At 38.1% G+C, this 27188-nt stretch overlaps 1 protein-coding gene across 1 annotated transcript in view; it reads left to right on the top strand.

Moving 5' to 3' along the window:
• dyrk1b (dual-specificity tyrosine-(Y)-phosphorylation regulated kinase 1B) overlaps positions 1-27188 on the top strand; it is an 85891-nt gene that overhangs the window by 23510 nt on the left and 35193 nt on the right. The window lies entirely within an intron of this gene.

Consider the following 27188-nt stretch of genomic DNA (forward strand, 5'->3'; position numbering starts at 1 on the left):
TGAGAACAATAACTATAACTATGACAACAACGATATGCGCGTCCACACTGGGAAAAATAACTATAACTATGACAACAACGATATGAGTGTCCACACTGGGAACAATAACATCCTGTTAACAGCGATGTCCAGCTGTGTCTGCAACTAATTATTGATGAGCTGTTACTGCTGTAGTATGTTAATAAAAAGAAAAGCAGAAGAGTTCAGAGGTGTGTGCTGATTAAGTGAGTTGATCAGAAGTATTTCAGACACTAGTTGCTGTGATGTTTCAGTATTTACAGACCAAACTGACACACAGCAGATGTTGAAGCGCGGTGTGTGAAAGTGCACCACTGCAGCAGTGACACACAGTATGAGCACAGATCTGCTTACAAAGATCCATTAACATTGTTGTTTTTTTACATTATAATAGAGTACAAAGTTCCAGCATCTTTGTAATAAAAACCTATCTAAAGAAATCAGCTCGGTCATCCTGCTCCAATTTACAAAGCGTCAGTCTGTGGCGAGTGAAAAGCAAAGCCGCATTCAAATACATAGATAAAGATTTTGATTGACAGTCAGCGTTTTTATTGTTCATCAAATCACTCTCAAATATCGTTCTCCTCTATCGTTGTCGTCGTAGTTGTCGTGTGGACTCCGCCATCCAATACAATTAGAACGACATTTAAAACTATATATTTATTATAGTTATTGTTCTCAGTGAGTGATGGTAATGATCAAAGTACTAAGGCTATCATTATCTATGTCCACAAGAATATTAAAGTCACCCACTATAATTACTTTATGCATACTAAGGACTAAGTTTGATTTAAAAAACATTTAAAAGAGAGAGTATTCAGATACAAATTCAGACAATGGGCCAGGAGGGCGATATACTTTCACAAATTTAAATAAGGAAAATAAAATAAATCAATATGATAATTTGATCAGTGGCGGCTGCTGGTGTTTTAAACAGGGGAAGCTCACTTTACGTCTTCATCATAAAACTTGTCATATCGAAGCGAGGCAGTTACAAATAAAAGAAGTGTTTAATTGAGGCTGTTGTATGCTTCATCTATGCCACAGAACCACAGCAACACACACAAAAAGATTTTCAAAATAGTCGATAGTCACTTTTGAGAAAAAAAGTCCCTAAGAAGAGTTGGAAAGTCGCCAGATTTAGCAAGAAAATCAAGCCACATTGGCAAAACTACACTCAGAAGAGTCATTTCCTCCAATCATCATACAACAGCAGAGCGTCCGACCCGCCCACTGCTCCATTGACCGCCAGAGACGCTCAGCGTCCAGGGCGGGACGAGCTTGTCGCATTATCCAATGAGCGTCTTATCCCGGCTTATCACACACTGGCAGTGTGTGATAAGGAAATCACATCGGAATAAAGATTGAATAACAGCGTCGGCAATAAACAGCCAGTTACAGCATGACATAGTTGTAAAATTGAACGCATTCAAGTGCAGATTTGTGATATAAATTATAATTTTAGTGTGACAGTTGTGACAATTTATTTGATGACATTTAAGGGGAAGGTGAGCTTCATTTGTTGTCTCAGAGCAATGCCCCTGAATTTGATATTAGATAATTTACTAATATGGCTTTAGATGACAGAGAGCTAATGAGAGTCCACATTTAATTATTTCATTTTTGCTGTATTATTGCAGTGTTAATTTTTATGTAGAATTCCACTTCTGTTTACTGTTTAGATTTTGGTGATGAGTGGTCTGGGTTAGGGATGGGAGTCGAGACCCAGTTCCAGTTCCGTTCCGAATCATATGCCTCCAAGCTTATCAATTCCTTTTGCAATGCAGTTCCTTCACCGAGCCACCCCTGGCTCCTGACTGCTCAGGAACTACCACAGGAGTATGAGCTTATCTAGGTCAGCCCACATCTGTAGTTACTGCAGCTAACTACAGTAGGTAATGATTGGTTTTCCATGGTGGAGAACCCTGTTTCAAAAGGAGCCTTGCCTCCAATATGGCAAATAAACTATATTTATTACATGCACCATTGTCACTAAAGGAGACAGAGGAATAGTTAAGTTAGATGCCAAAAGAAGGAGAGAGCTTGAGCAGAGCTAGCATAAGTTTAAATGTACATCTGCAGTATTGAAGAGTATTGTAAAGTTAACCAAGTTGACAGCTGAAAAAATGCCATCGGTAACAAAACTGGCTTACCACAGCACATCAGTAGCATGTCACTTACACATATCACTTACAGTGCATTGAAAGTGCATTTGAAGGGAATCTTTTAATAGTCACTATAAACAGGAGGGATGATTACAGTGAGCAAAACATGTTTCAATCTTCATATCAGGGACTGTATATAAATATGGACATTGTGTGTCCATGTCCTGCCACTATGCAAAAGTAAAGCCAAATTATCCACTTTCCGGTAGCAGCCATCTTGCTTGTGTGATGTCATTTGGAGCCAGAGTCTGTGCAGTAGAGTCAAGCAATGAGATGGCGACCAGAGGGACACGCTCCCTAAGCGGCCCCATGCCTGATGGAGGCTTGAGAGTGGCTGCCAAGCTGATGTCATAACCCCCTTTTTATATCCTCAAATAACAAATTTAAAACGAAGATGTCAGAAAAATGAGCGTTTGAACAAACATGATAAGAACTACCTGAAATGAGAGAAAGCAACTTTGGGGAAAAATGTATTTGACATTTTCTTTGATTATTTAGTCCCATCCACTAACATGGAGGGAGCCAAATGTATGACCTATACAGCAGCCAGCCACCAGGAAAAACCAAGAAGTCATTGGTTCTTATGTGTTCAGGTTAGGAGAAGCTCCAGGTTATGGATCATGTCCTTTTTTTGTTTTACTTAAACATACTGTGTGCACAAGAGGCAAGGGGAAAGCTGATTTTACCAAATGTAATCTAATATTTGTCTAAGCTGAAGTCAAATTTTGAATCTGAATCTGATTTTAGAATTGAATATGCTTATCGTTTCTGATTTCATTAAATTCTCTCTGAATCCCTTAAGTTTTAGCATTCATTTGAAGACATTTAAATGATCAATTTAACTACAACATAAAAAATGCAGAAAAATGGCAGCTAAACTCATGTTGACCTGTAGCTACAACTTGAAAATTAGATAAAATAATAAATTATTGTTTTTAGCTCTGTATACATAAATATATCGAATAAATATTCATAGCAGCAGAAAATTGATATGTTGATTAATAAGTGCCCATGGAAATAACAGTAGGCTGTTGACTTTTGCACTCAAGCAACTTTCTCAACATACTGGAAGTCTGATCTTTGGCTTGCAGAGAGCACACAAATCTGATATCAAGTTTAATTTTGTCAGGTACTCAACGTTAATTAGTGAGCTGATTAGATTGATTAGTCAGCTGATTTGAGCTGCCACCAGGAAGTTTGTTTGTGCCATAGACTGTACACAATGTTGTCAGGTTTAAGGTAGCTTATGAGGTTAGCTCAGTTTGTGGTTGACTAGGTGTGTGTTAATTTGTGCTAAGGCAGACCTCTGACTCAACTCCGAACTCACCAGAAACTGCAGTTCTTTGTTATTTCTCCCCAGTCTTCCTCTTGTCCCCTCTCGCCACTTGTCGATTTATGAAGCAGTTGCATAAAACCCAGGAATAAATGCCTATATTTTGCTCAAGTTGAAACATTTTTGACTCAGGTGGACACATCAACTTAATCAAATATGTGCCTTAATTGACTTTGTATACAGTCACACTGCCTGTATTTGCTTGTCACTGTGCATCAAAATTAAAGACCCACTGACGCTGGTACAAAAACACATTAAGTTCGCCCCCACTCATTTTCTATGCACAAGCAAATCACTTGCACAGCCAAATAATTTTCCAGTAGCTCTAATTTTCACCCGCATATGCAATTGAAATTGTTGCACTGTCACTAGATATGTTGTATGTAAGTGTTTTTTTGTAAACTGTGCTTTGTACATTACCTTCAAGTGATCAAAGGACAGACCAAACAGGGCCTTATGCTGGGGTTGTATTACACAGATCTAATGTAACCTCAGCATTTACTCAATTTAACTCTTTTGCAATGACAGGGATGGTTGTTTGTAATGTTAAATAAGGATTTAAAGCAATTGTCACAGTCTTTATGACTACTGAGCACACTGAGATGTAATTCATAATCCCATCCATTACTCTAAATTTAGACCAAAATCATTTTATATCATGGTGAAGTAAATGTTGTGTTTAATTAGACAAAATGTATCCAGTCAACTATAGTGTGGAGTCCAGTAATAGGCCCCTCATGTGACCAGTAACATAACCTAACATACAACCCCCCCCCCCCCACACACACTCAAACTGATGAGTGATTCATGCTATGACACAATATTGACATGCACTTGTATCACAAACACGTGGTGCTAGTTGTTATAAACCTGTAACTAAAAGGCAAACTATATAAACATTCAAATGTATTACACAGACTTTAATATACACATCCATGTTGTGCTCAACCTCTCAGCTTGTAAGCTTTAATTTATTTGTCTCACCACAGGTCTTACAATCTGTCTGTGTTGGTAATTTGGGCAAAGGGGTTGTTGCATGTGGCCCCTCCACCTGTCCTTATTGAGACTCTATTTATGGGTCTCACACTGAACATGACTATGTCTCGCCTGGCAACAGTGCCTGTATATATATGTATGCACTCTGTGTGTGTGTGTGTGTGTGTGTGTGTGTGTGTGTACATGTACATGTGTTATTCCAGTCTTGACTACAGCTAGACCAAAGCTGTATGTGCTCATATGGAATAGTTGTAACAGCAGAGCATTGACCCAATTGAACTCTTTTGCTAGGATAGGGATAAAGCTAATGTTTGACACCAGATTTCAGCTTTAATGAACGTGACATGCTGGTCTGAGATCCACAGTGTTTTTTTCCACCATGAGCTGTGTTGAATGATTCCATAGATGTCATTTGTGTTTTGTTTTTAATGCAGTAAATAGTTGGACTACTTGCACTTCAAGCCCATTCACAAACAGAACATGATTTATTTATCATTTATTGCTCCTCAAATGTTCCCATCAGCTCCACCTATGCTATTTTTTGGGTCTTCAAGCAAGCTGGATCCTACCATTCTTGACTTCAGCTGAGGTTTGATGTTTGGACTGGGATTGGTGTTGCCTGTATCAAATAAATTGGATTTACAGGGCAATAGATTTTTTCTCTGACTTGAGTAGCTAACTTGTTATGTTTGTTTTCCAATTGATATACAGTACTTCATTTTACTGGGAGGGTGGTTGCCCTTTCAGGGTTTGACCTATTGAATCAACAAAGCCTATTAGGTTTATTTTGTTGTGATACAAGTCACACTCTTTATGGCAATTTCTGTTATTGTCATTTAGAGTTTGTACGTCTTTTGGCCATATTACATTGATCAGTTTTACTATTCTTAGCTTTTTTACTTGTAGCTTTTATTACACTTAGAGTAAGTTTAGTTATCAACTTTCCAATTTTCTCCAACTCACTGTCTGTTTCTCGTCTGCTGTGCTGCCCACACACGGAGGGCTGAAAAGGATGAAAATTTACTAAGCAGACACATCCGTGGACAACTACGGACACCACAGATGCATAGGAGCTGTCTTTATACTACTTTCTGCAGTTCGCTTGTATGACACGTTCCACACATGCGCTGTAGATCAGCGTTTATGGGAAGACAGTGTTGTGATTACATGGGCTGTCGCAGACAATTTTCTAAATTGGAAGTATGTGGATGCCTAAGAACCTACACATATATCCCCTGATGGTGACTTTTATGTCACACGGACCCTAGCAGGCCCTTGCCTACTCACAGACACAGAAAGTATCATTTCAGCTTGAAAGGACATGGGAGAGAAAAAAAATAGATGGGTGAAAATAAAGATGTACTTTTGCATTCCCCTGAGATAGTCTTGCATTCTCCAAGAAATATTTTGAGTGGAAAAAGTACTTCCAGTCAAAACCCAAGAGAAGAGGAAGAGGGCAAACCAGTCATTTGTAACATTACAGTAAATAATGGTAAGTTCTTCAGTACGTTAACACTGGTTCACTAATGTCACGTTGCATCTTCGGTAACTTGTGAGCTTACTGGGTAATATTGACTAGCTTACATTAGCATGCTAACATTTTTGTCTGGGTCACTGGCTTTAACATTATTTAAGCCCCTTATATTTAGATGTTCAGGGTGGGAATGTTAAACCATTATTCTCGGCCTATAATGACATATAACATTTATTCTAGAAAGGCCATGGAGGATCTTCAAAACTTTCTACAGTGAGAAAAGTCCCAGAAGAGGATATAACCCACATGAAAAGGGACAAGGTAACGTAATTACCAAACAAGGACGTGATTTATAATAGGAAAGTATTGTACTATAACTTCTCAGATTATATAATTGCATATTCCTTTAAATCAAATATTGTTTTCATTGGTGTTCATTTAATTCCCTCACATTTCTACTGGATAAGAAGTAGAGATTGTGTTATGTTTTTTCACTGTGCTGCTGCCTCCTTTACATGCAGCTAGTGTGCACGACCACTATCAATAGCCATCATCAGTGGAGCCCCAATACCTCGATTCGCCATGGCAACTACTGAGTTACTTTACCTCACTGGAACTGGAGGGCCTGCAGGGGGAGCCCTGCAGGCTGTGGTGGCCCTCTTTTAATCACGATCTCAATTTTGGCTTCCCACAATGAAATTAATGTGATCAGTTGATATTGAAAATGCTTCCTCTGTCCATGGAGCGCTCCGCATCAAAGCATTTTTTCCACTACGAAGCAAATGAAGGCTAATTTGTGCTACTACATTGGGTCGACGTCAAGCTGACGGCATACCTATGCAGAGCTCTCTGCGTCGCCGTGAACCCGTACGCGTCCCCTGATGTGCACCTCCCCAGAAATGTAACTACACAGACCGCAAGGGCTGTGATTGGTTTGCTTGGTAGCAAAAAATCTACAGAGTAATAATTCATCATGATCATGCTTTGTTTGGAAATATTTCAGTTTTAAGGCAAAGAGTGCTGGTGAGTTGTGTCGGCACCACAAAGCAACACAACTAACTTCTTCAACCACACGCACTGCATTGATAGTCACACAAACACACATGCGCAGGCACTCTCTAGTGTGCGCTGTTGCTTGCTCGCTCCAGATTCCGGGAGATTGTGTCTCATTTGCGGGCGTATGTTTGTTACTGTAACATTAATGCCTGATATACAGATATGTACATTAGTGACAGACATGCCAAGACAATCTACATCCTGCATGTTTAACTTGCTTTATGTTACTAACCTGCACCAGACTAGTCTGCACTGACTGCATGCAGTGACAGGCTAATTTTACAGGCAAGGGATATGTCACTGGAAAAAGATGGTTACATAAATGTAGCTTTTTAGATTAAACCTTCACCACTTTATATTGTGGATGATGCTTTTGAATTGGACCTGAGGACCTGAAACCTTCCATGAACTGATCACCAAAGCTTTTTCTGTGTTGTATTCAGAGTGAGCTACAAGGAGCCGAAGAGTATTTGTCTTTTGTCATCTGATGAACAAGTAGAAGACATCCAGCTGAATAGATTCCTTGATCTATGGCAGTGAGTGACACCAGTATCTTAAATAGCAGGTAATAATGTTATTGTGACACAGAAAAATTACATCAGTGAAGATATGATTGCAACATACAGATTTATGGAAAACAGTAATTAATTACTCAGCTCTCAATATTATGTTAGTATTTCATCGCCATTCTAAGCTCAGCCAGCTGTGCTGTCACTACTCAAATACAGTAAAATACAAGAAATAGAAATGAACACTGCCTCCGATACAACTTTTTTAGTAAATATAACATCTAAAACAAAATTTTAAAAATCTTTTACACCAGTGTGAACAGATATTTTGTATTTATTTGTTAGACAAGATTCGAAGAGAGTCAGATCAACTGCACTGGACCTACATCTGGACATTCAGCAGACCTGGAGGCTCGGACAGTTCACTCATGTCTCCAAGAACCTACTGTGACCTACCTTCAAAGACAAGAAGACAAACTCATGGACAGCCAAATATTTAATTTAACACATGGAGTGTATTAGCAATGTTTCTGCCATCATGTAGACTGTCTAAATCTTAAAATGTAAAATGTCATAATTTATACAACTGCATGGCCAGGCAAAAGTTATAAACATAGGAGAAAATGACTACAAACTATAACTGCTATACAGTCTTTTTATTTTAAATTCTATAGATACGCATTTGAAACACATCTTACTTTAATCAGGTTTGAGCTGTGAAAATAAATGACCAGCAAATGTCCATCTGTTTAAATGAAATGTTTATGTTTCTGGCAGGACCATTGGAAATATCATTGACGGTATACTCTTCTTACAAATGATCTCAACCAATAAGAGAACAACATAAACCTAAAAGCCAGAAAAGTTCACTTTTTTGTTAATTCAACATTCAAAACAAAATTGCTCTACAATATTAATATAAAACATTAATGACAGAGCTTTAAGGTGACAGTTTCTGTATAGTACTCTCTATCAAGATGACTGATGTCAGGTAAGCAGGCTGGAAATATTTTTGGCAGCTAACCAGCAACGTTGCAGTCACTTCTGGTAAGCATGACCTGACACAGTAAGCTGGTCACTCAGAATATACCTCCAAAGCCTCTTTAGGTAGCAGCTATGTTTGATGATGCAAATAATTGAACACTTGAATACATCATTATGTGTTGCCAAATCATCCTTATAAGAGGCATTATTCATGCCACTGTTGACCAAAATACTTCATGTTTGAAAGTCAGTCTTCTCATGCTGTGACCTAGTAGGTATTTCTGTATTGTGGGACACTGCAGAGTTCTGACAGGACACAGATCTTTTGTCGTGGTGGAAATGCATCTGCCTGCAAAGAAAACAGAAGAAGTCACTTCTTAATCTCATACATTGCCGTGCTTAGCAGCACCATGTCTACATAAGCTTAGTTATCCTCTGGGTCACAGTTTTCTGGTAATTATTTTACTTAACTTATTTTACTTTAATTAGTGGTTCAGAGTTCAAAGGCAAGTCTAAACTAGAATAGTATGTAAAGGAGCCATCTTAACAGGGTCCATGGACAGTTTACAATGATCTCTCTTGTGCCTTTTTATGTTGTACATAAAGCACTTTGAATTGCCTTGTTCACAGGTGCTATACAAATAAACTTGCTTTGCCATACCTTGTGATTCAACAGTGAAACATGTTTTCTGAATTAGAAGATGTGTCTAAAGTGGCGGAGTTTAGCTCAGTGGGAGGAGCGCCCGCCACATGTGTTGAGGCTGTAGTCCTTGCTGCAGGCGACCCCGGTTCGAATCCTGCACCGAGTGGTCCTCTCCTGCGTGTCATTGCCCTCTCTCTGCCTCCTGTTTCCTGTCTATCTCTACTTACCTGTCCATTAAAGGCAAAAAGCCCAAAAAATATATACTTTAAAAATGTCTAAATGCTAAAATAAAAATGCTTTTGAACTTCCAAGCATTTACCATCACGTGTTGCTTCAGTCTCCTCAGTAGTTCATGTATTACATGCAGTGTGAGTGGTTACAGCATAACAAACATCACAAATGGCTGAGCATGAAATCATATGTTGTAACAAGGTGTTAAGCTGTTATGTAAATTTCACTTTCATTTTTGTATTAACTAATATTAACTTGGAGAAATTCTGTTGACAACAATTCTGTATGTTTTTTTAGCAGTGATCCATCAATCTAACTGACTACACACAGTGATTGGAGCTTTTCTGATGTCTTTGTGTTAGAACAACAATTGTTGTAGATCACTCTGAATACAACACAGAAAAAGCTTTAGTGATCAGTTCACTTTAGGTTTCAGGTCATAAATATGTACGGCTATGGACATTTCTAAAGCATCCCACCATGGTAGGTATAAAGTACTTAAGGATAATTACCATTTTTTACAACCTGGTCCTTATTTCTAGCATAAACTACGACCATTTACTCACCCAGACAACTTTGGTGTCATTTGGAGTCGTTCAGATGAAGTTAGCTCCAGTGGAGCGCCGCGTATATCTGTATAATGCGAGTACACAGCGTATATAGCACATTATCTGCCGCCAAACTAGTAGTGCTATTCCCCTCAAAGCCCATGGTGGCATGTTATCAACATCCGGGGTCTGTAGGTTGACCTACTAACCTCTGATCTGGATGATGTCATTTTGTCCTTTGGCGTAAAAAGCACTGTTGGCGTAATTATTAGAAAATGGAAGAAGTTCAAGATGATGGTCAATCTCCCTTGGTCTGGGGCTCCATGCAAGATCTCACCTCAAGGGGCATCAATGATCATGAGGAAGGTGAGGGATCAGCCCACAACTACATGGCATGACTTGATCAATGACCTGAAGAGAGCTGGGACTACTGTCTCAAAGAAAACTATTAGTAACACACTATGCCGTCATGGATTAAAATCCTGCAGCACACGCAAGGTCCCCCTGCTCAAACCAGTGCATGTCCAGGCCCGTCTGAAGTTTGCCAATGACCATCTGGATGATCCAGTGGAGGTGGAAACATCATTCTTTGGGGATCCTTTTCAGCAAAAGGGACAGGATGACTGCACCGTATTGAGGGGAGGATGGATGGGGCCATGTTTCGCCAGATCTTGGCCAACAACCTCCTTCCCTAAGTAAGAGCATTGAAGATGGGTCGTGGCTGGGTCTTCCAGCATGACAACGACCCGAAACGCACAGCCAGGGCAACTAAGGAGTGGCTCCGTAAGAAGCATCTCAAGGTCCTGGAGTGGTCTAGCCAGTCTCCAGACCTGAACCCAATAGAAAATCCTCAGAGGGAGCTGAAAGTCCGTATTGCCCAGCGACACCCCCGAAACCTGAAGTATCTGGAGAAGATCTGTATGGAGGAGTGGGCCAAAATCCCTGATGCAGTGTGTGCAAACCTGGTCAAGAACTACAGGAAATGTCTGATCTCTGTAATTGCAAACAAAGGTTTCTATACCAAATATTAAGTTCTGTTTTTCTGATGTATCAAATACTTATGTCATGCAATACAATGCAAATTAATTACATCATACAATGTGATTTTCTGGATTTTTGTTTTAGATTCCCTCACTCACAGTTGAAGAGTACTTATGATAAAAATTACAGACTTCTACATGCTTTGTAAGTCATCAAAAACATAATCTTGACCCCACAGTCTTATCCAACTTTAGGCCTATCTCCAAGCTTCCCTTTCTTTCTAAGGTGTTGGAGAAGGTGGTTAATGAACAGCTGCAGTCTTTTATTGACCTAAATGACATTTCTGAGAAGTTCCAGTCTGGTTTTAAGTTGCGCCATAGCACTGAAACGGCACTTTTAAGGATTTTAAATGACCTTCTTTTATCAATTGACTCTGGGAACTCTGCTGTCCTGGTCCTTCTGGATCTGACAGCTGCCTTTGACACAGTGGATCACAACATCCTCCTGTCTCGCCTAAACACCTGTGTGGGCATTAAGGGTAATGTTCTTAAGTGGTTTCAGTCATATCTCTCTGACAGAAGCTTCTGTGTCCAGATGGGCCAGTATACTTCTGCCACTCCCCTTGAGCTGTGGGGTGCCTCAGGGTTCCATTTTAGGCCCCCTCCTCTTTTCGATATATATGTTGCCATTGGGATCCATATTTAGAAAGCACAATGTCTCATTTCATTGCTTTGCAGATGACGTACAAATCTATATGCCCTTAAAAACAAATGACCAAGCCTCTGTCCAGGTCTTATTAGACTGCCTCAATGACATTCAATCTTGGATGGAAGTGAACCTTCTCTCCGTAAACAAAAATAAAACGGAGATTATTTTATTCGGGCAACAAAATCTCTTAGATGGCTATGACAGCGCCACCCTGAAGCCTCACTGTCAAAGAACCTTGGTGTTATTTTGGACAGTGACTTCAAGTTTGATAAACAGATAAGCTCCATTGTGAAAACAACCTTCTTCCAGCTAAGATTATTAGCAAAAGTAAAGGCTTATCTCCCCAGGAATAATCTGGAGAAAGTCATTCATAGCTTTGTTACCTCACGGTTAGACTACTGCAATTCTTTGTTTGTTGGTCTCGACCAGTCAGCACTGCGCCGTTTACAGGTGGTCCAAAATGCTGACTGGAAAGAAACGGCATGATCATATCAGTCCTGTCCTTGCATCTCTGCACTGGGTGCCTGTTCATTTTAGGATCCACTTCAAGGTTTTATTAATTGTTTTTGAGTACAGCCTCACAGTACATCTAGAGCACTTAGGTCAACGAACCAGCTGCTCCCGGCTGTACCTCGGTCCAGACTCGCTACTCGAGGGGACAGAGCCTTCTCAGTGGTGGCCCCAAAGCTGTGGAACAGCCTACCTTTCCACGTTAGAGCTGCACAGCACTTTAAAACACTACTAAAAACATATCTTTTTTCCTTGGCGTTCAGTCCCACCTAGGCGAGAATCCTTGGCTTCCTACTTTTATTTTATTTTATTTTATTTATTTTTTTACTTTTTATTTGTTTTATTCTAATTTTAGTTTTTAAATTGAGCTCTTACTATTCCTTTATTGCTTTTATTTATTATATTGTGTGTGATTATATTGTATTTTAATAACTGTACAGCACTTTGGCTCAACTGAGGTTGTTTTTAAATGTGCTTTATAAATAAACTTGACTTGACTTGACTTGACTTGTAAGTGGGGAAAACCTGCAAAATCGGCAGTGTATCAAATACTTGTTCTCCCCACTGTATTTCCCAATCACATATCCCTTGCCTGTACAGTTAGCTGCATGCAGTCAGTGCAGACTAGTCTAGTGCAGGTTACTAACAAAGTGGTTAACATGCAGGATGTAGATTGTCTTGGCATCTCTGCCACTAACATGCAGACGCCCCCTATGTGTTACCATCAGGCTTTAATGTTACAGTAACAGATATACGTGACAGAACAGTGAAATACAGATTACAATCACACACATCCATTGTAATAATATTAAGAACAAATATAATTAGATAATCTCCTGACATCATAATGTTATGGTGCATTGAGGCACCGACAAGATGTCAGCATGTTATGTTAGACTTGTCTACCAACACAAATTCAAGCCACAGCCATTCACATAGCTGCATGAAAAGGAGCAGAAAGTCAATAAACACCAATAGAAACTCTATTTCTTATCCAGTGGAAATGTGAGGGAGTTAAATGACCACTGGTAGAAACAATATTTGATTTATACGTATATGAAATGATGTCATCTGAGAAGTCATAGGGCGATACTTTCCTACAGTAAATCACAACCATATTTACAACACCAGCTATAAAACAAACCATAAATAATGTTACCTTGTCCTTTTTCATTTGGATTATGTCCTCTTATGGGATTTGTCTCAACCTTAGAACGTTTTGAAAATCCTCCTCCATGGCATGCCTTTCTAGAATAAAGAAGGCCCAGAATAATGGTGCAACATGCCCACTGTGAACAGCCTGGATAATATGAGTTTAAGTAATGTTAAATCTATTGACTCAGACACAGATGTTAGCATGCCAATGTAAGCTAATTAACATTGTCCAGTAAACTCAAAATGGTTGATACTAAAATAAACACAGACTTTGAAAAGTTCAGTGCTAAGAGTAAAGTTAACAGAGGTGTGACATTACATTAGTGAAGCAATGTTAACATATTAAAGAACTTAACATCAATTACTTCTGTAATGTTGTGCATGACCAGTTTGCACTCTTCTTGTTCTCTCTTGGGTTTTGACAAAAGTCCAATATTGTAAAATAATCTTTAAATGCTAGTTTGGTCTTCACTAACTAACTTGGCAGAAAATGTTCTAAACTTTCACTTTCATTTCACACCACTGCTTGGTGCTAAAAGCAGTTTGCATGATATATCAGCCACAGTGGGAAACTGCATTTTATTAACCCCCCAATACTGCAATGGTTTATCTTCCTGAGAAGTTGTGGTCTCTCCAAAGTATATCTCATGGCAATACTCACTGCTGCACTGCTCAGTGATTTTGATGCTTGCTCATCTGTTATCTCATCAACCACACTATCCAAACTGCTGCTGGCCTTGGCCCCAAGTCCTCCTGCTTGTCTGCCTCTCCCCCAGACATCATATGCAGCCTGAGCATCAGTAGTGGAGTTGATGTTTGAGAAAGTAACACTTTACCTGGGACAGGGGACAGTTACAATGCAGTGTTTTTTTTTTCATGTCAGAGAAGCATCTCTTGATATCTGCAGCCAAGGTTCCCTTCACTGTTTTGATACCATGGTTTGTGTGTTTCTTTGGTCAAGAGTCACTCTTTGGGTTAACTCCTAGACCTCCTAGTTAATAGAGCCAGAACAGACTGTGTCTTTTACACAAGTGTTGCCTGCTGAGCAGTAAGATTGTCAGGGAGCTTATATTTGGGCACAAATAATCCGACTTTGTTTCTGCTTGATATGAGACTGTAGTATGTAGTATGTGCCGTTTCAGCGGGTCTGCGTCTTTCTGGAGTCTTTTTATTGGCTGGTTTAAATGTCTTCCAGGTGGGTGTAGACTGAAATGGAATGATTTTACGTCCAACTACCATCACATTGATTGTGAGCGACATGCAGCAGGCTTAGGAGTCCAGCATCACTCAATTGCCCTGATTATGTTTTGGCATTGTCACAGGGAACAATGTGAACAGCACTTTTTGGAGGCTGAATTGTCAATACCTTTCCTAGTTGTAAAACTATAGACCAATATTGTTTTTCTTGAGCAAATGCATACAGATTAAACCATAACACGTCTATTCTTTTAGGCAAAACAGTTGAGCAAGAACAACAAAAAGTCTGCACTCGCAAGAGCTTCATCATGATGCATATTTTTTAAAGGCTGTCCCATACAGCAAAACATGGACTGCCCTGCTACTTGCAACTTAGTGAAGCACATCCATTTTAATGATCAGTGTGAGCACAGACATCAGACACTTGAAGTCTGCTCATTATTTCATCTGCACTGTCTATATTTCCGTTTGTGTTGACAAGACAAACGTCTAACACCTGCAGGCAATTGCTAGCTAGTGTTAGCTCCCTGGCAGGGATAGACTGAATACAGTAGAATCTGCACACTGTTTAGTCAATCAACAGGCTTGGTGAGTAACAGAATACGTAGAACAGCATTACGTATCTAGGATACAAAAATAGGTAACTGTATTCTGTTGCAGTTATAGAAAATAAAAGATCAGATAATCAGATTATAGACACATTTAGTAAAAATGGGAATTATTTAGCAGGATTACAATTGTAAAATTAATTTTCAAATAAAGAATGATATACTACCATGCACTGTAAAAGTCCCAAACGTAAGCAGAGCAGGAATGAGAGAGAAAAATAACTCACTGATTGATGATGGTGTGAGTAGAGTATGATGCCACATGGCAATAGAACTTAAAAGTAGGAAAGGGATGGTTGTTACTGACAATGGCAGTCCCAGAGACTCGTACAAATAAGTTAAAAGAGAGCTTATGACAGCTTGTAGTGCACATTACTGCTCTCAACCAATATGACTGTGTCTGCGTAATGTACCCAGAGCTGACAATGTGTCCCTGGTCACTCAACATGTTCAATACTGAATGATTCTGAGAAAACCCAAACTCCCCACAGCCAGTCGGTCAAGTACATAGCATTTGCACCTGCAGTCTGCTCCGTTTTAAGGTCCTATCCACAAAAGATTTTGCATTAATCTGCAGCTGACAGCAATTTGCCCTTATTTTGCATCTGGCTTGCATCTGTAAACTGAGTGGTTTCCAGTGTTTCAGGCCTTTCACCACATTTCAGCACACAGATTGGTCCATAATCAAAACTGCAGAAAGAGCAGAAAAGCCACAAACTGCATGTCTTTAATTAGCAGAGATATTTACATCCACACAGAGCTCAATCACAAACCAATTTTAATGTATTTTACTTATTTTACAATAACATCAATATGTCAAATACAGCTATTATTGTGACTAACGCAGGTCTGAATGTGTTAGATTAATGTCTGAATCCTACAATAATCACAATACTGTTGTTCAGGAGTCACTAAATGTATCCAGGATTTCACAGAAACATCAGTACTGGTGCACAGCAGCTGATATGGTGACCCTCGAAACTGAGAAAGAAGTTGTGCACATTTACACACACTGTCCAGCAGAGGTTACTTCATTAACACCAGATTGGTCAGAATGTAACTAATGAATGTTCTGTGTCCTGCTGCACATATACACAGGTCACCTTTTATACTTAGATTCAGGTTAATATGTGGGATTGTTTGTAATAAAAGGTGAATCCTGAGCTCCATCAGAGCTGTCAGGAAATCATAAGTCTGTCTGACTGAAGAGTTCACCCTCGATATCATTAAATATCAATTCCATATCAGTCAAGCCTTAAGCTTGAAGGCTTAAAGAAAGAGAGAGAGTGAGACAGAGTGAGGAATGACTGTGCGTGCAGTTAGCACCAACTCAGAACACTAATATCTCCATCCTAACTGTGTGTGGCAATTAGCGCTGGTCTTTGTGAATTAGACGTTTTTTGTAACAATGGTTATTTGCGTAGAAAGGGGCCAATTTTGTGCAGAATGATTAATATTACCTAATTTACATACATGCAAATAGAACAGGCACTATTTGCGCGGCAGCACAGTTTGCACCCACATTTCACCCTTTACAGGTTTTTGTGAATTAAACACTATTTTTTTTTCATTTGCTCCAGTTTAATGTCCACAAAAGCGCACAATCTTTCTGTGGATTTGGCCCTATGTCTTTATTATACAGCTCCAACAAAGTAGCTGTTAATGCTCACCAGGCTGTACAGGGTTGCAAAACCATTTCTAAAGAGTTTGGACTCCATCAGTCAACTCTCAGGCAGATTGTGTAGAAATGGAAAACTTCCAACACCATTGTTTTCCTACCCACAGGAGTGGTCCAACAACAAAGATCACACCAAGACCAGTCGTGTAATAGTCTGGGAGGCCACAAGGGACTCCAGGGTAACCAGGCCATCATCAGGAGAACATTGAACATTAGTGGTGTGTATGACAGAGCTTCAAAGGGAAAGCCACTACTTTTCAAAAAGAACATTGCTGCTATATGGTTTGTTCCAGACCACAAGACAATTGTAAAAATTTTCTGTGGACAGTTGAGACCAAAATATTACTTTTCAGCTTCTATTTCTAATTTTATTTGGCGATGAGCAAATACTGCATTCAAACATAAGAATGTCTTCATCTGTATAAAAAATTGGGACTGCTTTGCTGCCTTTGGACCAGGACAGCTTGTAATCAATGATGGAGCATATGTTCTATATTAAGTTCTATATCAAGGTATCGGTCCATGACCTGGAGCTCAACAGAAAGTGGGTCATGAAAAAAGACCACAACAAACACACAAGTCGTTCTACCAAAGGATGGTTAGAGCAAAAGAAAGCTGATGTTTTGGAACGACTGAGTCAAAGTCCTGATCTTAATCCTATAGAAATACTGTGAAAAGACCTGAAGCCAGCAGTTCATGCCAAGAAGCCCAACAATATCCCTGAATTGAAACTATTCTGTAAGGAGTGATGGGCTAAATTTCTTCCAAGCCAATGTGCAGAGCTGATAAACAAAACGATTACTGAAAATGTTTTGGGTCACACCAGTTATTGAACGCAAGGGTTCACATACTTTTGCTTCACATGAATATGTAAAACAGAAGACGATATCATAATTTTCCTCAATAAATCAATGAATAAATTTAATGTCTCTGTCTCGTTTGTTTAATTGGGTACCTTATGTAGTTTTTATGACTGTAAAAATCTAAAAACGTCTTAGGTCATATTTATGCATAAGTTAAATTGTAGTGTTCACAAACTTACAAGTAGCCCCCCCCCCCCCCCCCAACAAACAAATTTATTTTTTGTTCTACAACATCTGATTGGCAGCATACAGCCCCTTCCACTGTTCTTCCAATGTCTCTCTGTCAGAGCATACACAAACAGAGCTAATATGAAGCAGCAAATCCTGTTGCTGTTGATTCAGTGTTGAGCAAGTTGCTTTCAAAATGCAATATATTATTTATTACTAGTTACTTTAATTTGAAATTAATTTGTTACTTTACAATATTACTTTCTCTGTACAGTAACACATTGTCACTTATTACGCTACACTGCAGTACTTTCACCAAAATAGCCACAGAAGGATGAGTAGGCATACTGAAAAATAATATAATATATAATAATATTATCTTGGATATATACCCATCTCGAAAATGTAGACTCTGACTCTGCAGCCATTTCAGCCAACGAATTTCAGCAACCGCAAATTTTTTCTATTGGCAAATGGCACGTTGGGGTGGAAAATTCTTTAAAAAGATGCTGCTATTAGAAACTCTACTATGCTAGAATTGTTGGATGTACCTAACAAAGTGAAAAAAGAAAAAACACTCTGTTCTATCTATCTATCCATCCATCCATCCATGTATAGATAGATAGATAGATAGATAGATAGATAGATAGATAGATAGATAGATTTTAAATCTTGGCTTGATAAATATTATATTGATGTTTTATCTTAGGCTTGATTAGTTAATGTGGTTGTTTTTTTTGGGTCACATTTCAGTTTGCGTTTGAATAAGACTATATTTTATTTTTGTAAATCTTGGCTATGGTGAGAAATCTAACTGGATTAGGAAATTAATCTTCTGCATGTAACCCATCCAAACAGGGCACAATGGCAAGAGCTTCCATCTGATCTTGACTCTGACAACCCTGGGCTCATCACTGCAAGCAAAGTTGCAAAGGAGAGTGAGTGAGTGAGTGAGTGAGTGAGCGAGTGAGCGAGCGAGTGAGCACAGCAATACACACCCAGAAAAATACCCAATACATGCTCAAAAACATTTGCGGTGCACACAAACACATGCCTATGGCACTGCCTCCATAGTGTTTCTACCAGCCCCTTCAAAACCGTTCCTTGTTATAACATTCTGATAGCATATGATTTTCATATTCATCAAACCTTTCATTGACTCCTTGTGTCATCCTGGAAGAGACCACTCTCATCAAGATAGAAATGTTTCATCATAGGTGATCACTTAGAACTTTGCATTCATTTGCAGTGACCCTTCACTGTAGGACAAGTGGACCCAAACCATGCCAGTAAAATGCCCCCCACCACATAACAGAGCCACCAGATGCCCTCACTGTAGGGGTCAAGCATTCAGAACTCTGTTGGGATCATCAAGTTATGCATATGGAACTGACATGTTCTGGCATCTGGCAATTGAAATGAGATTTTTTCACTGCTTCTTAGACAACTGTTAATACATTTTTCATCAATTCACATTTTAAGACTAATTATTCAAACTACTTAATTTTGAGGTCTTTCCAGTAGTTAGCAGTTAAGCTAATCATCATTGTTATGGAAAGGTTGTCACATCCTCTATAAGCTAATGCATACTATGTATATAGACTACCTCATTGTAGGAATGTGTAATACATACATAAAATATGTATATTTTTAATTACATTTTAGATTGTGTTAAATCCATTTTTTAATACATTCTATTATATTTATTCATTTGCTGCCTGCTGATGTTTTCTGAGGGTTGCTACACAACAATTTTGTTGCATGAAATGACCTTAACATGTAATAAGTAATAATGTGTGTTAAACAGAGTTAATGCACTGGCTACCTTTGTGAGTTGATGGGTGTATTGAGTAAATGTCCTAGGAATCGTCACTGTGTGTGGATTTAATCTTGAAAATCTTCATCAGCTGACGTTTTTCTGTGCTTTCATCTGTAATGTCCCAATCTCATCATACCATAACAAATTACATAATCAGCTAAGAATTAGTCAAAAGCCATGGACCCAGAGTCAGTGGGTAGCTCAATGAGGATCTATGAGGACTTTACCACCACAGTACTTTCTGTATATGTTTTGTCAATCAGCATGATAGATTAATATTGGTTTTATGAATCCATATTAGATTTCAATCATGTAGTTACAAATGTTATTGTTCGTCAGTGATGCTCCACTACTTTACTAGTGGTATAATGTACCGATAATGGTAGATGTTAATACTGAATTATAAAACATGTAGGAATTAAAGAAACTCTGAGAAATGTCAAATGTATTTCCTTGACAAAATGTTGATGAATTCTCTGAATTCTTTGTTTTGGGGTCTTTTAAAGTATGATTGACCTGTAACCAGTAATACCATTGTAACAGTAAAATCAAATAGAATAACAGTTGAACATTGTACATTAATTTCATACAAAGTAAATCCTTCCATATCAACAAACCAAATATTAACATTCATCTTACGTTTCTCATGATGTGTAGCCATTCAACCTTCAAGTTCAATATAACTCTTACTTCATAACATAAAAACTTTTAACGTAACTATTATTTCATAATGAAAACAAGTTCAAACTTAAATTCTTTAAACATTATGTTTCAGTTTTCTCAGACAGAGACTCTAGCCTTAGACTAAAGACAAGATCCTTTAAAGATATCCTTTGAGAAACATGTCTAGTCTTCCGATTACTTCATTAATACAATACAACTACTTATTTAATATAACTATTAACATATATAACTGTCTATGAGATTAATAGATCAAAAGCAAACATTTCTTAACTCTTAACATGAAAGAAAATTTAATTTGAAGTTTGAATCCTTACCAATAGAGGGCAGTATTGTCACATGTTGTAAAATACAACAACAATTAAAAAAAGAATATCTTATCAGTTTACCACACAGCAGCCAAAGTTATACTATTCATCATGTATTTAAATAATGGACATTACATGATTTTCATAATGATTGGGCATTTATTACATCACATACATACATACATACATGTATACAAATATAGTAATTAATCTTTTAGTAAGTATACACAATCATTCATAAATTACAACACATCAGGGATTAAACACATGTGAAGGATAAATTATAGTTCACGGTTGACCAGTACAGTTCAATTTCATGAGTGAATAAAGGTCAAGAAACTAGGTTTAAATAATTTTTTGAGTTATTCTAGCTTTAATAGACATCTTGAATAAATATAGCTAATATAGCTATCTAATATTGATTTGTATTTAAGTTAGCTATGTTCCCTTTTTTAATATAAAAAAAATCATATATTATTCATATATTGTATGATAATATGCAGCTCGGTTCATACTGTTACACCACTGCACTGATACACTAGAGTCCGTTTTGTCATTCTGCTGCATATAAACAAATAATCTTTAATTTGACTCAGACCTACATTTAGGTAGTAACAATGTGTAATTATAACTCAATTGAGCAACACACACAACAACAACAATGATGATAATAATAATAATAATAATAATAATAATAATGACAACGTAGCAGTGTCAATTACACAGAGATCAGACATCTCTTTTCCAGCAGCTGTGAGCGTCTACAAATATTTCCTGAGTGCATCTGGACAGTTAGAGCAGATATGAACCTATTGCAGCTGCAGATCTGGTGCACCAGTTGATAAACTTAGTTATAACATAAATTATTACTAATTAATTGCTGCCATTTTACAACACAGTAATCCAGTAGAGACCTAATTTATTGATGCGATATTTCAATATCTATCTAATATTATCTTATCATATGCTACAATGCCTTGTGGCACTTCCAAAGCTGGTGCAGAAATGTATGTTTTATGGACAAAGCATTAGCCATTATTAGTAGTACTGGTCAGTGAAAATATAGCACAATGCCTATAGAGGTCACTAATAGGCGGACCGCGGTCCGGATCCGGACCCTGGCAAATTTTGTCTGAGCGTTTCTATCTTAACGGCGCAGCGTCCCCATCTATGACGGTAAAGGTGGAGCGGCCTTATGCATAGCCAATCTTCTCACGTGATGCTAATCAGCCAATCAAATCCGTGCATGCGGACACGCGCAGAAACTCTACTGTCAGTGAGATACACACGGAGAGAGTTCATATGTGTTGAGATGTTTTGTTATAAAGTTATTAGATGTGAAATAAAGTTAATGGTTGAAGTTTAAGTTAAGTTTAAAAGTAAAAAAGGATTCTTGTTTGTTTTTCTAAAACTAAGCACTTTATTTAATAAGCACAATCAAAAGCTTTCTGTAATGCATATTATTTAAAAATGCCATATTTATTTGATGATGATTTGAGAAAATGTATTTATCTTATTCTTTTAAAAATATTTTTATTTATTTTAGTTCAGAGTAAATACTGATAAATGAATTCCACTGTATTTATGTGACAGTCAGACAATCTAGCCACTAGACACAGACGCTGATGGAACAACAATGCTACTTTGAGCTACTGAAAAGTAACAGACATTATGATGTTCTGGACCTTCACTTAAGGACATTGTCACAAAGTGGGCCTCAGTGAATTTGAATTGAACACCCCTGAATTAGAGCATAAGCAAGAGCATTGGTTGCAACAGTCCTACGGACTACTCTTTATATTATATTCCTCTTTACTGGTATCATTCCTGGTTGGTTTTGTTTTTGTCTCTCGGGCACCGCCAAGTGCTGAGAAAGAGAAGGGCACCGACCGTGAGGTGCTCCTCCACTACTTGCTGAAAGCACCCTGCAGTAGCAGGATGGTAATATTGCTCCTCTATCTTTCCTCTGCATCGTGTTTACCTAGCAACAAGCATCACCCGCGGCTGGCCTTCCCATTGGTCACTTGAAAACGCACCGGGGACCAATGGCAGGGCTGTTGCCATGGTACAGTGTATAGTTGCCGGGTGGAATTTTGCTGCTAGGCACGTGAGTCTCAGAGTCTGCTTGCCTCCTCGCACTGCCGTTGTAATCTCCGTTGTCTGGTCGCTAGTATAACTGAACGTGATTTATTTGAAGCCAGTCAGAAACTCTAAATGTGAGGGGAAATATTAAAATGTTGCCACACATCCAGTAATATAATCATTAGTGTGTTGCAGAACCATCAACAGACATAGAAAATTGTTGCGGGAGTGGTAAAAGTAAAGAATTCTACAGCCTGTATAGATCTACTGTTATGAAGCTGCTTTTCTGCTTGTGTGATAGACTAACCTGTATCACCCTAAGACCATGTATTAAAACAGTATTTGAAGTTATAATGATGGTTACAAGTTATGTGAATGATCTTTAGTATTTTAAATTAAAGTCAAAACGAATAAAAATGAATAAATAACAGTAACTTTCTTATTAAGGCAATTTTAATGTAAACATTTTCAGAATCTAAAATGTAAAGACAAAACTACATTTTTATTCTGAGGATTTATGTTGTTATAAATGTGCATCACAGAAGAGCTTTAAAGACATTATAGGCACAGATATTAATTAATTATATATTATGTTAAAGATAGTAAATATAATCCTAAATTTAAATGCTATCCATTTTTAAATCAAAGTTTAACATTGGTAATTTAAGCAGTCTGTTTTCATATTAATTCCATTATATTATTTGAAATAATTTCTGTGAAAAAGATAACCCTTTTAAATGAAATAGTTAATATCATTATCATTATTATTATTATTTTCTACTTTATTATATATGATCTACTTTATTTTCAAGATTTGTCTTTTTTGGGAGGTGGGGGTAGGGGGCATTTTTGCCCTTACTGGATAGAGGATAGGGAAATGGCAGACAGGGAACTGCAACAAAGGTCATTAGCTGGAATCGAATTGCAGTAACGTGGCATGTGCAGTAAACATTTAACTACTGGGTGTTCCAAAGATTTCCAAAAGGTGCCAAAATATTATTTCAATAATTATAGTATAAATGTTCCAATATAGCTTTTTTCCTACCACGAGGGAGACTGTACTTTCAGTCTTATCTGTTAGTGCCATATTTCAAAAATTGCATATTTTTGAATACTTTGTGATGACCTATTAATAATCATAGAGTAGTTGAGTAGGTCAGCCATTGTATGTGTCAGTACTATATGAATGTCTTGTGATGTGCATACACACACCAACACACATGCACATTGTCCTAGGTCACTTCTGGGAATATTACATAGACTTCAATTAATTTCCTGGAGACTAACCCTAACAACTGACACAAAAACTAGCTTTTTACCCATTTGGGACACAGCTTTTGTCAACACTTGGTCATTGCACGTTAACTGGTCTTTAATCTGAAATTGGTTTCAGAAAGTAGCCTATGACAGACACACACATACACATGTTCACCTGTTGCTCATATGTCTGTAATGCTGAAACGTAGACAATTGTGGGTTTGCCCAAAATTAAGTTCTGTCTCCTTGTCTGTCCATCCACCTACTGGCATAGTATTGGTTGTGTGTCTGGTGTCATACTTACCTCAGAATCAGTGTGCATGCACAGGTAAAATGATCTGTCACATTGTGTCAAATGTTTAAGTCTGCAATGACTCAGGTCTAAGTCAGTTCAAGTTGCACCTAAATACAACACAACTGGACAGCAGTGGTGCTTTATAGATTTTTATAGTGTCCTTATGTGTCCACCTAGTTCCAATTTAGTTTGAATTGGATCCCCATTGTATTATGTTCTATTTGGTATGTTGATAAAAAGATTATACTGCCAGGGTTATATTTTTCATGTGCACATTTTAGCCATTATATTAATGGTTTTACCTAAAGTAAAAAAGTTTAACATGTTCCTCTATGATGTAGCCATTAAGGGTCATACTACTTATAAGATGGTTCCTATTGTTTTAATGTTAGTTAATGTACACTGAAGATGAAGAGGGTCAGTATCTATGGTACATTTTTTTTCTGCACATGTTGCTTGACTTGAGTCTATTTTTTTTACAGTACATTCACTTATAACCCCTTTATTACATTTTATTAGAAAGAAAGAAGTATTGGTAATGAAATGTAGCATTTATAGAAAGACACTGTTTGTGCCTAAATCAACTGAACAGCCACTGACATAAGCACACAAAATACAGAACACCCCAGTATAGTACTTTTCAAAGAAATGTGATGGATTGATTTTTTAATATAATGAATGAGAGATTATTTTTGTTTAAGGGTTGTTTGTAGGATCCTCAGACTGACGCATTCATGTTCTCATCCATACTCATCGTGAAACCCCTTCATCAGATCTCCATGTTTTGTTTAGAGTAATGTATGTACAAAAATGTACCAGCTTAATTCTAATTCATCATTGCTCTTCTGTATTATCTGTAAATGCATTACATTTATAGCTTATGTTGTTTTATTACAGATTTCACTTTTGGGATTTAATTCAGGTCTCACATCTTTCATTCAATTTCATTTGGAGTATACCCCTTGGAGTACACTGGGGTTTGGTGGCAATCACATGGAAAGAGTACCTTAAGTTGTGACACCTGGCAGCAGACCACTGAAACTGTGTGTGGCATGCACTTCTCCTCTTCAACATGCTTTATATATATCTAGATATGTTGTGCTGGTTATAAGGCATTTTTGAAGCAGGCCACATGTAGTGATACATCTGTGTGTGAAATACACATTGATATTGTGTGGTAACACTGTATAATGTTGCGTCCGTCTTGTTTATGACTTATCTCTGAGAATTATCTTCTTAATACAAACTCTATGAATATGACAATTTGCTGTCTATTTTAGCTGTTACTAGTCAGCTGTTTATCAATTATTTGAACCATAGGTTCTGGTGCCTGGAGTTTGACCTTTGCATAGTAGGCCTAGGTAATTACAGTGAGCTTTTCATCAATAGTTTTTGTATCATATTACTGACAGATGAATCTACACAGATTGAAGATTAAATCACACCTAAGAGATTCAAGTTAATGTGACAAACATTTCTCAGTGTGGTTTGAGTTTGCTTCAGGGTGAGTTTTCCTTTAAGCTGGAGGAGCTATCAGCTGGTTTCTGACACTGCTGAGCTGTTCCCAGGCAGTAATGTGCCTGATTTAGCCAGAATGCTCGGATAGCAACAGTAACAACTTTTAGCTTTGGCTGGTTTGTGAGGGGAAGTCACACATCTCAGCTGTGGAGTCACTCAGTGTCCATGTGCTCATGGAGGCCCTTTGCTCTGCTCTACTCTCCTCTCCCCTCCCCGGCGGTATCTCCACCCCCTATCCCTCGGCCTCGCCCTCCCTCTTTCCATTTCTACCTGACATCTTCAAACTATTTCCGCGTCATTCCTGCCTCGCGCCGTTTGAAGAGACACTGGGAAACTAAGCCGACCGCTCCTCCCACAGACCCTTCCGCTACCCAATTACAGCCAGGGACGACACTTTAGGTAGCCAATAGCGATGCAGCTGCCAAGGCGTCGGGTAGCAACAGAGCTTGTAGAGGGTGGGTGCTGAGTGAGGGTTGAGGCAGCCTTAACACGAGTGCAGAGAAGTTGAAACATTTTAGAAGGCTGAATAGAAAAAGAGCACTTTTGTGTTACAAAGTAGTAATAATAACACCTAGATGTCCTCTGATTTTAAGTGCAGGTCTGTCACATTAGACAAAGTCACACGAATTATATTTTAAGCTGCCATAATCAGAGTTATTGTCTTGGAATGTATCCACCAGAATGAACTCTTTATTGAATTACAGCAGTTTTAGCTATGGACCAGTCTATATATTAAGATACATCTGTTATACAATATCTGTCTCTGCTTCTCTTTCTTCATTACACCCCCTCCTCCCCAGGTCCTCATAAACATTGCACATTAAGCTGTGTGGAAGATGTAGCCTATATTTAATCAGATCCGTAACTATATCAAATTCACAATTAAACAATTGAATTTTTAGACCGTTAAGAAAATATTTCCAATATATTTCCGAATGTGAATCTGTTTAGATTTAGGTAGCTAAATGATTCAACTAATAACAATTGTCAACCTAGTAGCAAGTGGTTTTAAGTTTGTGTCAAACTGTTGTCTGTCGGAGGTTTGTCCTTAAAGTTGTAATATAGTTTAAGTAAAGGTTGTCTATGCATGTGTGTATATAAAGTTCCAGTATATATATCCCGCTGTTACTATAAATGGACAGGACAGGAGAGGTCTGCTCGGAACAGACTACTGTGGTCAGAGGGAAGGTTACTGTCCCGCTAACTAACTTTGCTTGTATTGTTGATAATGTCCCACAAAATCAGTCAGATTTTGAGTGGAGGTTGATGTGATACTCCTTGTGACATGTCACTAATATCAAGTCCTCGTCCTGCATGTGTATCTCCTTTAGTTTTAGCAGCAATATGTGAGGCTGCGCCAGACAGGCCAGCTCCGACCCCTGCCACAGGCACATGGTATAGTC

The sequence above is a fragment of the Scomber japonicus genome, chromosome 10 (assembly GCF_027409825.1).
Source record: "Scomber japonicus isolate fScoJap1 chromosome 10, fScoJap1.pri, whole genome shotgun sequence".
Lineage (NCBI taxonomy): Eukaryota > Metazoa > Chordata > Actinopteri > Scombriformes > Scombridae > Scomber > Scomber japonicus.